This window comes from Haemorhous mexicanus, chromosome Z (assembly GCF_027477595.1).
Source record: "Haemorhous mexicanus isolate bHaeMex1 chromosome Z, bHaeMex1.pri, whole genome shotgun sequence".
NCBI classification, from domain to species: Eukaryota; Metazoa; Chordata; class Aves; order Passeriformes; family Fringillidae; genus Haemorhous; species Haemorhous mexicanus.
In genome coordinates, this window is record NC_082381.1 from 35,302,929 (window position 1) to 35,318,266 (window position 15,338).

The 15,338-nt window shown below is 38.8% G+C and overlaps 1 long non-coding RNA gene across 1 annotated transcript; it reads left to right on the top strand.

Moving 5' to 3' along the window:
* Positions 1-91: 91 nt before the first annotated feature.
* Positions 92-10,382, top strand: LOC132341853 (uncharacterized). Its single transcript, XR_009490336.1, has 3 exons — positions 92-312; positions 3,749-3,803; positions 9,875-10,382. It is a non-coding gene; the product is annotated as an uncharacterized LOC132341853 (long non-coding RNA).
* Positions 10,383-15,338: the final 4,956 nt, after the last annotated feature.

Here is a 15,338-nt window from a genome sequence, read left to right on the forward strand (position 1 = left end):
TGTCAGCTCTCCTGGGACCAGCAATGTGGGACTCTCAGAGACAGCAAACCCTCAGGCTCTCTGTACTTGGAGGAGTGCTGAAACATGACCTGCCCTGGGTCAATACTCACTCCTCAAGGCCTGATCCTTCTCCTGCTGGGACATGCAAAAGCATCCAAAGAGAGAATTTCACTGACCTCTGAGGGGAATTTTTCACAGGTTACCTTGCCTGCAGTGTCTATTTCTGCCTGTGCACATGCCCCTGTGCATATGCTACAGCAAATCTGAGAGAAATGCTGCTTTCTTAGATGCTTAAGTACCGTGGATATCAAAGTAAGTTAGGCCTGTAAGTAAGGTTAAGTTCTAGTTATAAACTTACTTAAATTCTGCTAAGTGTTGGGTTTTTTTCTAAATTGTAAAGATAAGTTATAAGCCAAGCTAGATGCTGCTGAGTGTCCTTCTGTTAAGTTGCAAAGTTTGACACTGAAGTAATGGTTATAACTTAGGTTAAATGCTGTTAAGTGTTATTCCTCTGTTATATTGTTAAGCTAAAAATTAATTTAGAAGCTAACTTGGGTGTCTGTTAAGTGTTTTTGCTATGTTAAATTTCTTGGCTTAAGGTATAAATGAAGTTAAAGTACTGCTAGTTTGAGTGTTGTAAGCTTTTAGGCCATGTTCCTTTTTATCCTTGCCTGCTCTGTCTTTTGACACACATGCCCACACCCATACACACACTCCTAAAAACACACACCCACCCCCCTACATAGTTCTCAGTTCATTTCTGTTTGATTGCCTGGATGTTGTTTGGGTTATTGTTACTCACTTTCCCTTGTGCATTAGCTGTCCTGTAAGCAGCAAAATCAATCTTGCCAACAATCTTGTTGTGCTTTGTCACTTAAATATCAAATCTGCTGTTTGCTCGTGACCTTAGCAAAGATTTTTTAAGCAATCTCAAACATTCTAATCTGTAACAACTTTTAAGCCTAACTCTGGATTTATGCAGTCTAATATGGGAAAAGACAAATGTTTGGATATCAAGTCACCTCAGTTTTTAATATCTGAACATCTGGGAGGTCTATAAGCAATTCTAAACAATTTTTCAGGGCAGACTAGAAGCTGAACTGGGAAAAGATCAGCACTAGTCTCTGGATGGGGTGAATCTGTACCGGACAGTGCAGGCCAGGAAGCTGTTTATATAGAGGTGTGTGATAAGGACCTCAGCCTTGGGCTTGTTCCCTGTTAAATTGATGAAACTTAGCATGGGGCTTGCTTTTACCTGTCTCCTAGGGGATTTTGTTCTTAAAAGGCAATAGTAGTTTCTCATAGAAATAACAACGGTAAATAAAAGCAAAGGAGAAGAGATGGGAGTGTGCCAAAAAACAAGCAGAAACTATATTTATGGAGATGGAAAAAAGTGGGTCTGAGTTGGTTTTTAGTTTTGTTTTTCTTTTTCATTTGTTGTTTTTTCTGCTTTGTGTTTGGTCTTTTTTTTTTAATTTTTTTTTTTCCTGCTGGGGAAGAAGATGAATTGCGGCAGATTTCAAAGTTAAAGGCTATATCTTCAAGGAAAAAGATATATGTCTACCTTATTTGCACGTAGAAATCATTTCCCTACAAGCTTACAGGTGTCTGACTCCTTTTGGCATGTATTTCCACATGTGTTCTATTCTGACCACATATATATCCTCTCAGTGGTTCTGAGAGTTATTCCATGCATTATCCATGGAATCTGTAGAAAGTTATGGAAAATTGCCCCAGTAGTTTGCTGTCTGCAACCACATTCTACATGTGGCAGGTGAAGAAGAAAACAAAACCAAGACCAAACAAAAATACACAAACAATAACAACATCAAAACTACAATTTTAAAAATCTCTGGCTTTTATTTGTCTCCTTTTTTCAAAAGCATAAGTTGAGGGAGGGAAAAGTCATTAAAAAATGCTTGTTTCCTTCAGACTTTTGTGCTATATTCAACCACACTTTATTTGCATATTGAATAAACATTATCAGTAGTTTTTATTCTAGATGCTACTTATCTTGCATTTTTGAGACTTTTGGGACTAACTAAAGTGAGGAAAGGCAATGCTTTAAAGTAGTAGACTGATAGTATTTGATTTATTTCTGCAGCTTCTCAATTAACAGATGAAACAAAGATTCTCAGAATGAGTTTGTGAAGACTATATAACAAATGTGCTCGGCAATATTAAAAATCATGCTAATTTTATGGTTGCTATCTTGGCCTTTTGGGGGATTTTTTTGATGGATCTGATCTTGAATTTCTGAATTTGTATGAGGCTGAAATGTGCAGTCTCGAAAAATCCTCATGACTACTTGGAAACGCATTCAAGAAGCTAGTTTTTTAGCTATAAGTTTTTGAGTCAAAACCAATGCCAAAGTTACTTGCTCTGTAATCACTGTGATGCTTTAAAAACAGCTGCAGAGCAACTCTTTTTTATCAAAGAAAAATTAATAACTACTAGCCAGTCGTGGTCAATACAGCATGTGGAAGAGTTGATGGCAGTGTGCGGAAAGGCAGTTTTGGTTCATTTTTGCAGCGGTGTGGTGGGTACCTTTTAGAGCAATTCACTGAAAAGGCAGGTCAGAGTATGGTATGAGAGCAGATGAGATGATTTTGTTAAAGGAAAATGGGTATGATGGTATGGGAAGCAATATAGAAATGATCAAACTAAGGACAGCTTTCAATAACACTGGATAAGGTGTAGTAGTGACAGACCGCAGAATCCAGTGCTGCTGGCAGCTGGATTCCTGTCTATATAGATCAGATTTTGAAAGCAGAATCTTGCCCAAAAAATGTGAAAAATTTGAAATGTATGACGGAACTGGATTTTAACGTGTGCATTATTAAAAAAATATAATCCTTACAACTGTTTTCTTCTGGAATGCAAGCATGAGTGGTGTGTGGACAACTCATTGTTTATACATAAAGAGCTGCATTGTTTGAAAATTTAGCATTGTATGGTAAAAGTTTCTACTCCAGATGGAAATTGGAGTAATATAGAAAGTTTAATTTGAAAGATGAGATAGCTCAGAGTAGCTGCATTTATATGCCAGCAAATTGCAGAAATTTGTGTTTTCTAAAGTACAGTGCACATTTTTAATAAGCAAAAAATGGAATGTTTGCTATGCAAAAATCTTTTGCTACATAGTTCACATGCTAAAATGATACGTGTCAGCTTGCTTAAGAAACTTCCACCAATTGGTAATGTAATATTACATATTTCTTAAGATTTTTTTTTAGATTTTTAAATAAATAATTCCCACTATCTTAATACAGCAATTGGGGGAAAGAAGTGGAATGACAGTTTTCTATTCCTCCTATTCAGCAAAAAACCTATTTCTTCACACAACAAAAGGGCAAAGAAGCCATGTCCCAGATAACATTTGATTTTTCTCTTGTGCTATATGAAAATGAACAGCAAAGCAGCAAATGCCCGATCCAAGTCAACAGCCCTTGGAAAGTTCTCCAGATTAATCTAACTCTCCTTCCTAGACAAACCTCAGAAGCTGAAGAAATGAAAGTCCCCAAATGGGCACTTAATTCACTGGAATGATTGCAAGCATTTCTCATCGAGTGTTTTCAGAGATTTCTGACATGTTCTGAAAACAGAACTGAAATTACAATAATTTGATGCCTAGGGGCTGCAGTGCAGCAGAGCTGAACAAATATGTAAGAAGGAATACCCCTTCCCTGAAGCAGATATAATTTGTGAATTATACATCCTCCAATATGTCCTGATTTCTGTTTTTTAGCACCCCTGGGATCCCACGCAGACCGCACAAGATGATTGGCATGCGGTTTTACAGGGTGAGTGAGAAGATATATATGCTCTTCATGGATTTCCCCACCTGCCACCCCCATTCAAACATGAACAAATTCTGAGGGAATTCATCAGGCTTTCCTGCTTTATGCCCTGGCACTCTGGCTTAGCCTTGCGAAAGAAAACAGGCAGGGAGGGCAGGAGAGTGGCTGCTCAGGGCATTTGGGAGTGGGCAGCTCTGAAAGAAAGCAGAAAATCAACTGCAGAAGGGGTAGCATAGTGCATCCTCCAGATAAATTTGTGATACGAATACTTTATATGCCTCTGGTTCAAAAATTGTTTTGTTTTTATGACAGTCTTTGTCAGGGAGAACCTGCTGACAAAGGCAGGAAGAGGGAAATATGTATCTGCATGATGGCTCAAGCAATGACCAAGAAGCAGCACCCTGAGCTTTAATGTATCTCCCGAGCCAAGGGAGGAGGGGTGTTCCAAGAGTCATCACACAGCTCTTTCTCACAACAAAATTGTTAACACAGGAATTTCACCCAAGACTGCACTGTGGCAGAGCCAGCCATAGACATAGGCAACTAAACCCTGAAAAGCAGCATGGAAGATTGCAGTGTCCCCTTCTCACAGGGCCCTGGCATCCTACAGCATTTAAAAACATACTTGCCTCAGTTAACTCATAAATTTAAATAGCTCTAGGCTCATGGAACTATTAATATGATATTTCATGGGTTCTCTTTTATAATCGTCTTCCTACCAACTGGACTTCAGATTATGGACCAGGAAAACACTGCAAATAGCAATGTATCAAGCAAGATGTTAAAGTTGATTTCTTTCAAATGTTTAGTTAGAAGTAAGCAGAACAATCACGTGTTATGAAATTACATTCTCAAAAGAAAATTACTACTGTAACTGCAGAAAGTAAAAGTAATGGAAAACTCTTAACCTTGTCTTGGGTGACTGCCTTGATCCCAGTATAACATGCCACCAGTGGAGATCTGTGATTTCTTCTCCCCCTTCCTGTTGAGTCTGGTCTCCAGTTTCAAGAATTAATGTGGCAGCCACACAGTCTTCCTCCGAAACCTTCCCTTTCTTACCTCCTTCTGGCACTACTTATTCTAGCAAACCAAACAACAGAAAGGGATGAAACAGAGCAGCTGCAGTGATGGGGGTGGAGGCTCTATGGGGGTATGTGAAAGAGGCAACACTTTCTCTTGGCCCTAATGCTGTGCTATCATATCCACTCAGTTTGGTACCATGCGAGTTTGAGACACCTACATTGGCAGAAAAGTGCAGTATTGTGTGAACTGAGTGTGAAATGCTGTGAATTGTTCAGATGAGACATCTTGTAAATGGAGAAAACAGCTCTCAAGTTATACTCAAAGTATCTTGACAGTTCCCAAGGGTGAACTTGGGACCATCTTTTAGTTTCCTCTCTCCTCCCCTCCCTTTTCAACCTCATATAGTACCAAAATGACCAAGAAAGCAGAAAAGTCAGGGTTTAGAAGCACACTAAACTGACTGCTCTGAGTTTGAAGGGATGAATTCAGATTTGACCTGAACTGGTCAAGAACAAAATATGCCTCTTTTCCTTTACAAGTGTGCTGCCTATTACTATTTGGTTGTGGTTTTTTTAGCTTTGGGTTTTGTGGTGAAACAAGTTGGATTCCTTAGACCTGTAAAAGTGACATCTTCCCATAAATCCATCCAGGAGCAGATGCAGCTCTCATGTTGGTGAGCCAGCCCTCCTCCTGTCACGTGTGACAAAGGACAGGTGGGAGGCTGCCAGCATGGGTACAGACAGCAGGCCAACCTCTCCCCTGAGGAGTTCTGCAGGTCTAGTTGGGTGCCCTCCTTCTGGCTGGAGGGACAAAAAGGCTGGGGAGCTTATGAGAGTTGCAGGGAGGGAGCTAAGCACTCTCAAAGTGTTTCTGTGCCATCCGCTCCAATCGAGAGCTGCAGTTTTTACAAGCTGTAAAAGAGTAGAGGAAGGATTAATGCTGGAGTCATGGGGGCTGTGCAGACCTACAGCAGTTTGTTCATATTCCTTTTAAGTGCTGTCCTCTTGAACATACCAAACTGGGGTAAGGCCCAAAACTGCCAATTTGCCCTACCCAAATACAGCTAAACCAACTTTTACAAATATGGCAAAATTTGTGCAGCCCTTTTATGCTCACATGATTTTTTTTTTTCTGAACAAAAATTTGTTGCTTAGGCTATAGATGGCTTTATATTCTCTGGGTGTTTTTTTTTTTTTTAATAAGTTATACAGCTCCATTTGCTCTATATGTGCCAGGAGTTACAGAAGAGAGAAGCCATGTCAGATGAGCTAGCTAATGTTCAGAGTGAAACAGCTGCTCTTGGCTTGGTCTTCCTGAGATCTGGTGCAGTGTGTCTCTGCAGATGTCTTACTAAGGAGTTCTGACCTTCTTTCCTAATTCCTCCAGTTTAGATTTTGAACACTCTTTTGTAAAAGTGGATTACTTGCCAGTACTACAAAGCTAATATAATGTTTTATGAGTAAAAAATTCTCTATTTGTATTAATCACATATCTGAAAACTCCTGAAAAGTAATGCATGCTGTGATTCTGTGTGAATCTTTTGTGGCAGCAACCAGAAAAAAAAATGCTCAGAATCCAGCAATCCTTTTGAGAGGTTTATAGTTGCCTGTTTTCAACTCCTTGGGGAAAAGCAACATTTGGGGAATTTCTTGACTCTGTCCTCTGTAGCCTAGGGAATGGAATACAGGGTGGTTTAACTTGCATTGTAAGCAATCCTAGGTTTTTAAAAATAGATCAAGTGTTGTCTCCCTGATAGTTAGTTACTGGGTTGGTTGCTTCAGTCCCTTCCCAGTGAGAGGGATGTTATCAGGGCTTGAAAGTCTGGTGGGTTAGCAAGAAATCAAGAGATAAATGAGCTCTCTGACCCAGAAAGTTTTAAAAATTGCTTTGACCCTTGTATCAAGAGAATCCATTCTGGAGCCTGGAAAAAGCTCTCTGCAAGGAGCTGGCAGTTTAAAAACACCGAAGCCGAACTCCTCAGGCACAGCTGCTCATTACAGGCTATTTTGTTTCACAGTCTTGCCTCCAATACAGTTCAAGTTTCATGGTGATTTCAACAAGCCCTTACAAACAGCTGCTGCATTTTAACAGAAGACTCCTGCTTTCTTAGGCTGCTGAGCTTTCCCTCAGAGCAACTGACAGAATGGCTAATTAAAAAAAAAAAATACAACAAAAAAAACCAAAACCACAACATGGTGTTTCATCATTTCATTTTCCGAATATGAATTTGGGACCAGTCTAAGATAATTGAACTTCCTCTTATGACACTGGGATTGACAGTATTTATAGCAACCTAATTTGAGTTTTCCCTTCCCCAAATGGATATGCTGTTAATGCTAAGTTTAAAGAAGTACTTGGATCTCCCACCAGGCTCAGTTTTCTAGTCCAGAAGACTGTTGTAAGTGGTTTTCAGGAAGCTGCTGGAAGACAACCTTGTGCTCTCAGTAATAAGTTTGCTCATGTTCAACTGCTCATGGAATTTCAGACTATTGGCAGAAATTAATGTCTGCTGCAGGAATGTGGATTTGTGAAGTCAAAAGTTATTTTTAGGTGCTTCTCATGGCTGTGCTCTGAATAGCAGGAAAAGTTCTTGCACCTTATGATTATGAACATACCCTCACTTTTCATATCCACCTCTGCCTCCCCAAACTTCATGAAAAAAGAGTTAGGCTTCCTCAGTATAGGAATTTTCAGATTCCATGTTTGTATTCTCAAGTCTTTCATTGTATGCAACAAAAGACCTGCCTACAGGTATGAGAAAAGATAAAACAACACTTGGTCAACAGGATTTCCTGTCATAGGTTGAAGACAGTTCAGAAAATGGTCACAGTACCATCAGCTGGATTATTTTAATGAGCCTCTTCATCTCCCTTAGCTTTTCAACACCCCTTTACCTTCAGCTGTGACCATAGTTTCAGACAAATGAGTCATGATGACATTTGATGACCTCAATCATAAAACAGGAGATTTTCATGGATTCTTCCCAAACCTATAAAAGGCATTTTATATAGTAGTAAAGAAAAATAATTCCAGATTGTTCAGTATTTTGTGGGCAAAAAGACAGAATTTTATTAAAAAGATTAAATCTTTACAGCTCCTCAATTTTCTGACTGAAAGCAGCAGCCACGCTGTTTTATTCAATTTTCTTGAGTGTGTCCACATTCAAACAGGAGAGTGAAATGGCTGTTATCAATGGTTTAATGATAGCCAGCAAAATCTTGATACTCCAGAAAATTTCCACGAACTGTCCTGCCAGATGGTCCTTAATTCTACTTCTGTGGCTTTTCAGGGAAAGGATGCTGAGAGCTGTAGCCAAAACAAAACTTGAAGGTTTTGTCTAAGCTTCATGACATGGCCAGAGGAAAAGGATCAAGCTGTATTACTCACTCCTCTGATCGGTTATTTCGTTTATTTCTTTGTTGTTGATGTGAAGGCTGCAGCTTACACCAGTACAAGGCAGTTCACCCATGTGGAAGCCATGTTAATTAGATAACCCAAGCACCAGAATCTGTGCTGCTCAACAGGAGTATCCACTGAAATCCCACATCTGTGGAGAACTCCGGCAGTTTCCTATGAAGATGCTGCTCATGCCAGAAACACTGCTATTATGCAAGACAACAAAATCCAGTTAATTTGTCCCTCCCACACACCCAGCTGTTGTTGGGCACATGTCTGTAAGTGCACACAGTATTCCTGCAGACTGTTCAACATTGTCTTTCTGACAGCAATAAGTTTAAACCAAAGCCCTTACTTGCATCAGCCTCCGATCAGATCTCTAAAGAAGCAAGATAGAATTGCATAGGGCTGAGGCTGTATTTCTGCTTTGTGGTAAGAAAGAATTGACTCATTATGTGTTTCCTACTGTAGCTGCCTGCTGTGAAGCTGTGAAAGGCTTAACACTTAACATGGATCCTCCACTATTTAGTGGTACTGGGGAAAAAAAAAATCTAGTTTATGCCAGAAGACAGTTCCCAAAGGAGATCAGTGCCAGGGCAGCCAGAGATGAATTTTTATTCCAGTGTCATCATGGTGAGAAATATCATTGCTCAAAAAAATTTAGACTAAGTTAGTTATTTGTTTAGTAAGTTAGAATAGCATCCAGTAAAAAGTATCTATTTTAAAATACATGACCTTTGCACTAGTCTAAGAAATATAATATTTCTTACCCATACTTTTTGAGGTGCAATTTCAGAATTGTATGCTAAGATGAATCTCCTTTGGTTTTGCTCTATTCCTTTTCCTTGCCTCCTCCTTCTCCAAGGTCTCATATCTGAAAGCACTCAGTTACCTTTTTCTTCATTATCTCATATAGGAAGCACAGAGAAAAAAGAAGACCTCTTTAAAGATTTTGGTCCGTATCTCTTCTGAACCAAAGAGTTTAGGAGCTAAAAATACACTGCTTTTTATTTTTAATGGGATTCTCTTAAATTTAAAAGAAGTTTTTGGTTGAATTCTTGCAATTTTGAAAGAAATAAGTTTGGGATACCATATTCAATACTGGTGCCAGGCACTAAAGAGGACAAGTTGAGTGTCTCCAGAGATATGTGATACTGTCTGAAGCTGCCTGTGACACCAACATACCAGGGGATAGGAGGCCAAAAGAGAAACAAGCACACTTATTCCCTGGTTTTGTTTGCTATCACTGGATCTTCACATTAATTCTTGGTTGTAGTCAGCCTTGCATCTTGCTCTCCAGTTGCCAAAGTACAGCTTCGTATGAGAAGCAGAGGGCTGCTCTCTACAGGGGAGGCTGCACTTTATTTTGCAGTAGGATACTTGAATTTTTTTTTGCAATAGGATACTTAAAATTCTTGCTTAGTGTGTACATATTTTCCTTTTAGCATTAACATATTTAAAAAAATACCCCAATGATTCTGCAACACAAATGGATTTGATTATATCATCTTGGCTTTCAACCACATTTGAGAGAAACTCCATTTCACTGTCAGAGAATACAGTAATTATGGCCAAACTATTTATTTTCATGTCTAATTTCACCTTATCACTAAGGTCTGAATTTTTCCCTTTGTTTTCTGTTACTCTTCACTCAGGTGTTTACCTCCAAGATTCATCGAAGTGAGTGGAAGGATAGCTGATCTTTCCTCTTCCTGCAACTAATCTTGATAGCAGACAGAAGAAAGCTCCCATTTCAAGAGATCATGCAAGACAATGTCTGTCTTCCTTATGAACTGTAGTACTAAGCAACCCTGCCTCTTGCAGTGCTGGATGTCCTGGATATATTTTGGAGAAAAAAAATAACAACAAACCACCATCCACCCTATCCCTTCCTATTTTCTTTTCTACATCTCTATGAAGTGAGATGCATACAGTGCCTCAAGGAAAATGTAACATATTTAAGAGAATAGAGACTCAGTATCTGCAAACACAATAACAGATGATGCAATCACAGCCCCAATTTAGGTTTTTGGAGGGTGCAGTCAATTTTGTTGAAGCTGATCAAATTAGACAATGGTATTTTTGTTTACAAAATAGGCAGCAGTTTCACTTGTTCCCAAAACAAATATAATAATTAGTTTAAACAGGCAGTGTGTTCAGAATTCCGGGGGGGGGGGGGGGGGTGTTGGGGCTGTTTTTTTGTTTACAAATATTACTATAGGTGAAGTATCAGGAAGTTTGATCAAAGTTAATGCATTCTCGAAGCTCTAAAACTAAGCTGGCTATTTCTGTACTGGTGTATGGATTTAGGAACTATATCTGGAGTCTTTAAAGGCCGGAATAAAGAAGCTAATATTTCTCCTCAAACTTACACCAAGAAATGTGTAAACACATAACTGTGTACAAAGACTAATACTAACGTCTGCTAACAGCATTAAAAATTTGAAATTTATTTACGGTGTTTAGGAAAATCAAGGTGTACTATATATTCACCAAGAATTTGGTTTATGTATTGGCATCCCTCTAAAATTATTTTTTGCATACCATCATCCAGTGATTTTTTCTTTTTTCAATCCATGGCAAATAAAAGCTGGACAGGTGTTCAGCTTTAATGAACTGGGCTCTTTAGTAAAAGCTATTGTGGAAAGAAAGTCCTAAAGAGGAAACTTGAGAACTAATGTGCCAAAGTAATATTTAAAGGCTTATATTTCCAGTGAAGAAATAATGCTAACTCTTTTTGGAAGACAAATTTTGGTCTGTTTTAGTTGCTGCATGTATGAATGTAATGTACATCCTATGGATTGGAGTAACACATGATTAGTGACTAAGAACTGTGGACTTACTCTGCAAAATAGTAAGTCATGGGTATGACAGCCAATATGTGCAAAAAAGGTTGAGAATTAGTAGTAATACCTGTACATTTTTTTCAGTTATGTGTGTGCAATAAAATATCTGAATACATAGTTATTAAAGACATGTTTATTTAATATAAGTGTGTAGGAGGCAACTACTGTGGTGTGGGCTTTCTTCTCCTATGAAAGCAAAAATTTGGAGTTATCTGGTAGAGTGGAGATGAGGGGAGAAGAAATTAAAGTCTTTGCAATTGTTGTTGTTAGGCTAAAGACAGCTGCACAATTTATATCCCTTTCATTACCTAGCCTTCATATATTTTGTGATTCTGGGATCTCTAGGCAGGGTGGGTTGAGATGTTATACCATACCAGTGAGCATACACACACTGGAAAACAGAATGGATAGCTAATATCGCATTATATGGAGAAGAAATTAAAGCATCAGGGGCAAATGTGGGCTGAGAGGCTAAGGGCTTCTTTATTTGTACATGAACAAATGTTGGTTTACTTCTGTATTTAGGTGGCCAGGTAACTCTTGTCTGAAAAGCTGTATTATAAAGTATTCAGGGTCTGATGTATTCCAGATACTGTAGACTCCAGCTCCCAAGGAGCTGACAGTACTTTCTAAGTAGTTATGCATAAAGCACATATTAGAAATTTATAGGCATAAAATTTCCTTTTTTCACTTCTCCACCTGCACCTCCCAGCTGCCTCTGAAAAGTGAGCATGCACATCTTCACCACAGGTCAGCCAGGAGATTTAATTAGCAAATGTTTGTGTGTGGAAGGAGCCTTGGGGAGACCTCCATCTGAGGATTCTTTGCAGTTGTAGGGGGACCGTATTTTGTTACTCAGGCAACTACCAATAACTGCAACAGCAAACTAGCTAGCTAGTTTTGGTAGAGGTTGCTACCAATCTCTACCAAAGCACTTATATACTGTGTACAGTATATAAAGTGTTTAGAACTGGGTCTTTAAAGCAGGGAGGCGTGCAGGGTCATAAAATTATTCAGTCCCTCCTTTCTTCTTAAAAGTGTTGCCTAATTTCAGAAAAAAACCCTAATATTGTAGCAGAAAATTAAAACTAAATATTTTTTTAATGCTTCTAGGATCTTAGCAGCTGGACAAAGAGAGGATCTGTTACTACACTGCTTGTGGAAGAGCCATTGCAGTGGCAACACCCTTGCAAGAGCTGGATCATCAGAGAGTTTCTGTAGGGCAACCAATTTTATGGTTCCTCCACTCAAGGAAATCTGTCAGTATTTGTGAATTTTTTGGAGGGTGTTGAGTGATATGTTTGAAGAAAGGTAGATGGGTTGGATTTTGGGGTTTTGTAGAGGGTTTGGGATCTTTCCTCTCTCTCTCTCTCTCTCTTTTTTAATATTTTTTATTATTATTTAAGAAAACAGTGGGATCATCCTGACTGTTTTAGAATCTTGCACCAACTTTCTTGCAACAGAAGACATATTTTAGTCTTTTAGACCAGTTTGCAACAACCAAGCTAAAAACAACTCTTGAAGCTTGGTGAAGTTACCTGGTGTGCAGATCCAGCTATGCATGAGCTGAAAGAATTCTGAGGTTTAGAAGCATCTGTGAGAGCTCCCACTTGATTAAGCTGACATTCAGCATCTATTCATCTGCAAGACCCAGCTATGACCAGAAGTCTCCTTCTTTTTTTGTCTCAGAGCTATACTAAAACTTGCAAGTATTTGTAAGGAAGATCCAAACAGCACAAAAAGATTTTCCAATATCATTCTTGTCTAAATGGAAACATCATCACAGACTCCTCTCTTTCCTTTTCCACCTTCATCTGTTGCTACAAGCATTTTTGTATTTGCCTCTGTGGAATTCTCCACGGAAGTTTGCCACTTGTTTGGTCTCTGGCTGCCTTCTGTCAGGGGGAAATAACTGTGCAAGACTGTAAGGACTGAAGCTCCTTCAGTGAAACTTACCAAGCAAAGAGAGAAATTGCAGAAACTCTCAGGAATTTAGGAACAGAAGAAAAATAGTAAAGATTAAAAATTCTGGTAAATTCATTTTAGAAATACATTATTTTCATCTTAAATCTTGCAAACAACTTGTCTACAGCATTAGCTTTTTATTTAGCTTTCTTAATGCTCGATAGAAAACAGCCTTCAAATTTTTATGGTCTTTGCTACCCATCCAGGTCAGTTGCTGTGACCAAGAAAGTTATACTGGCTGCACAGAGAGACCTCAAACCTTGAAATAAATGTAATAAGGAAAGTGAAAGGAAAACTACATAAAGAGCAGCATAAAAATCCAAAGTCTTAATGAAAGTGTTCAGATTTTTTTGCACTATAACTTGATAGAGCTGCAGAAGATACTTTGCACAAAAGATATCATGGGCCAAAGGCAATATCTCAATATAATGTAAAAATTGTACTAATAAAACTAATACACTGGCTTAGCAACTTTTTTTAATAAACACACCCAACCCAACTCTGCCCCCACCTGCAAAAAAAAAAAACCCAAAAAAACCCCTCAAAACTCTGAAAATAAAAACAAGAAAGAAAGGCAGGAACTGTCATGACAAAAGCTTTGGTTATATGAGAGTTGTGCACTTCCTTGTTTATCCTCTGTGACCCTGACTGCCAAAGTTGTGTCAAGGATATGCAGGCAATGTATCTGAAAGGTTATGTCTTCTTGAAATGTGATATGCAGATTCCACATGCCTAGCAGACAGCTGCCAAAAGATTGCTGGTAGAAGTCCTGGTAGGGCAGCAGGGTGCCTGTGAACTTAGGGGTCCACTCTAGATTGAAACCTTGAAATTCCATGATAGTTTCACATGGCAAACTTGGTCGATGTGTTTCCCCCATGCTTTTAAACTTGTATGGACTGAAGTGCATTCGAGAGAGAGTAGGAATTGTCTCACTGTGTTTGGTGACACCCTAAACAGAAGACAACCCCAATCTTTTCTAACCAGAGTAAACTTATCTTGCCTCATTGTCATTACAGATCGACAATACTAGTAATAAAGAAATAAAGTATTAAAGAAAACAGAAAAGAGTGTATTGCACCTATTGATTTCAAGAGCCTGTTGCTTTAATATGCTGCCTTCTGTTTAATTCTCTGATGGATGTCACATAATTTGAAGCGGAGTGACCAAAGTAACCGCAAAGATGAACATATTTGTGTGAATAAACAAACAAAATCTGGATAAGTATTTGTTTGTGACTGAAGTGGAGGAAATACCTAATAAACACTTTACATTAAATAAAGAAAAAATATGTTAAGGGAAAAAAGTAAGTTGCACTTAAATATTAGAAAGCAAAAGCACAGAACTTGATGGGGCAAGTGGTGAAACTGCCAGACTTTAATTCTGGCTCCTTATGGGATTAGTCTCCCAAGTGCCGAATTATTCCATTATTTCTGGAAAAAAAAATTTTGTTCATTCTTTCTGTTATAGAAGAACTTTTAAAGTAATTATATTTTCCTTTCCTCTTCTAAAAATGCTGTAGGCTATTTTTTAACACCTCTTCCTTTCCCACAAAACCAGACTGGGGACAGGACAAGCTCAGGACTAACTTCACATGAGGTATTTAACAATGGCATTAGCTCTCAAACAGTGTCTGGCCCTTGCATCATTGACCTGCTCTCTGCCTGGTTTGCTTCCAAACCCCGCAAGAAACAGCTTCATGTTTTCTTGGTATTGTTACACTTGCACAGTGTTGCCTGATTGCAGAAGTTCAGACTGTCTCTGACTCACAGAGGAAGAAGCTATGCACCAAGCTGCCCAGGGTTCTTCCCAGACAATAAGGCAAGAAAGAGGCTGTAGGAAACTACACACTTATGGCTTTCAACAGGGAACTGAGCCCCGTTTTCCTGCTTTCTCAAGGAGAGCATCCTGTCACTGAAAGAATGAAGTTGACGAATGGATAGCTATTATAGCATGTATCTGTAAAGGAGCAGGAGAAGAAATTTGCTTGCTGGTACTTGCTCTAAGTGTCTTTATATTTCAATCCTCTGTGGACACAGAGAAAATTAGGCAACTAAACCTTCCAGAAATGAAAAGTATCTTTTTCCTACTAACGTCATTGCTACCCTGCTTTGGCACTAATTCAAATGTTCCTTCCCCCCTCAGCTGCCTGAAAAAAAAAGGAAATGTCTATTTACAGGTGGGCATGATGTACATCCATCCCTGATGGGTTAGAAATCAAATCTCAGTGAAAAGAGTGGCATTTCCAATAAATTACTTTGGATAAATAACTTCATTGTTCTCAGAGACTTCCAGTCCATATGAGAGTTCT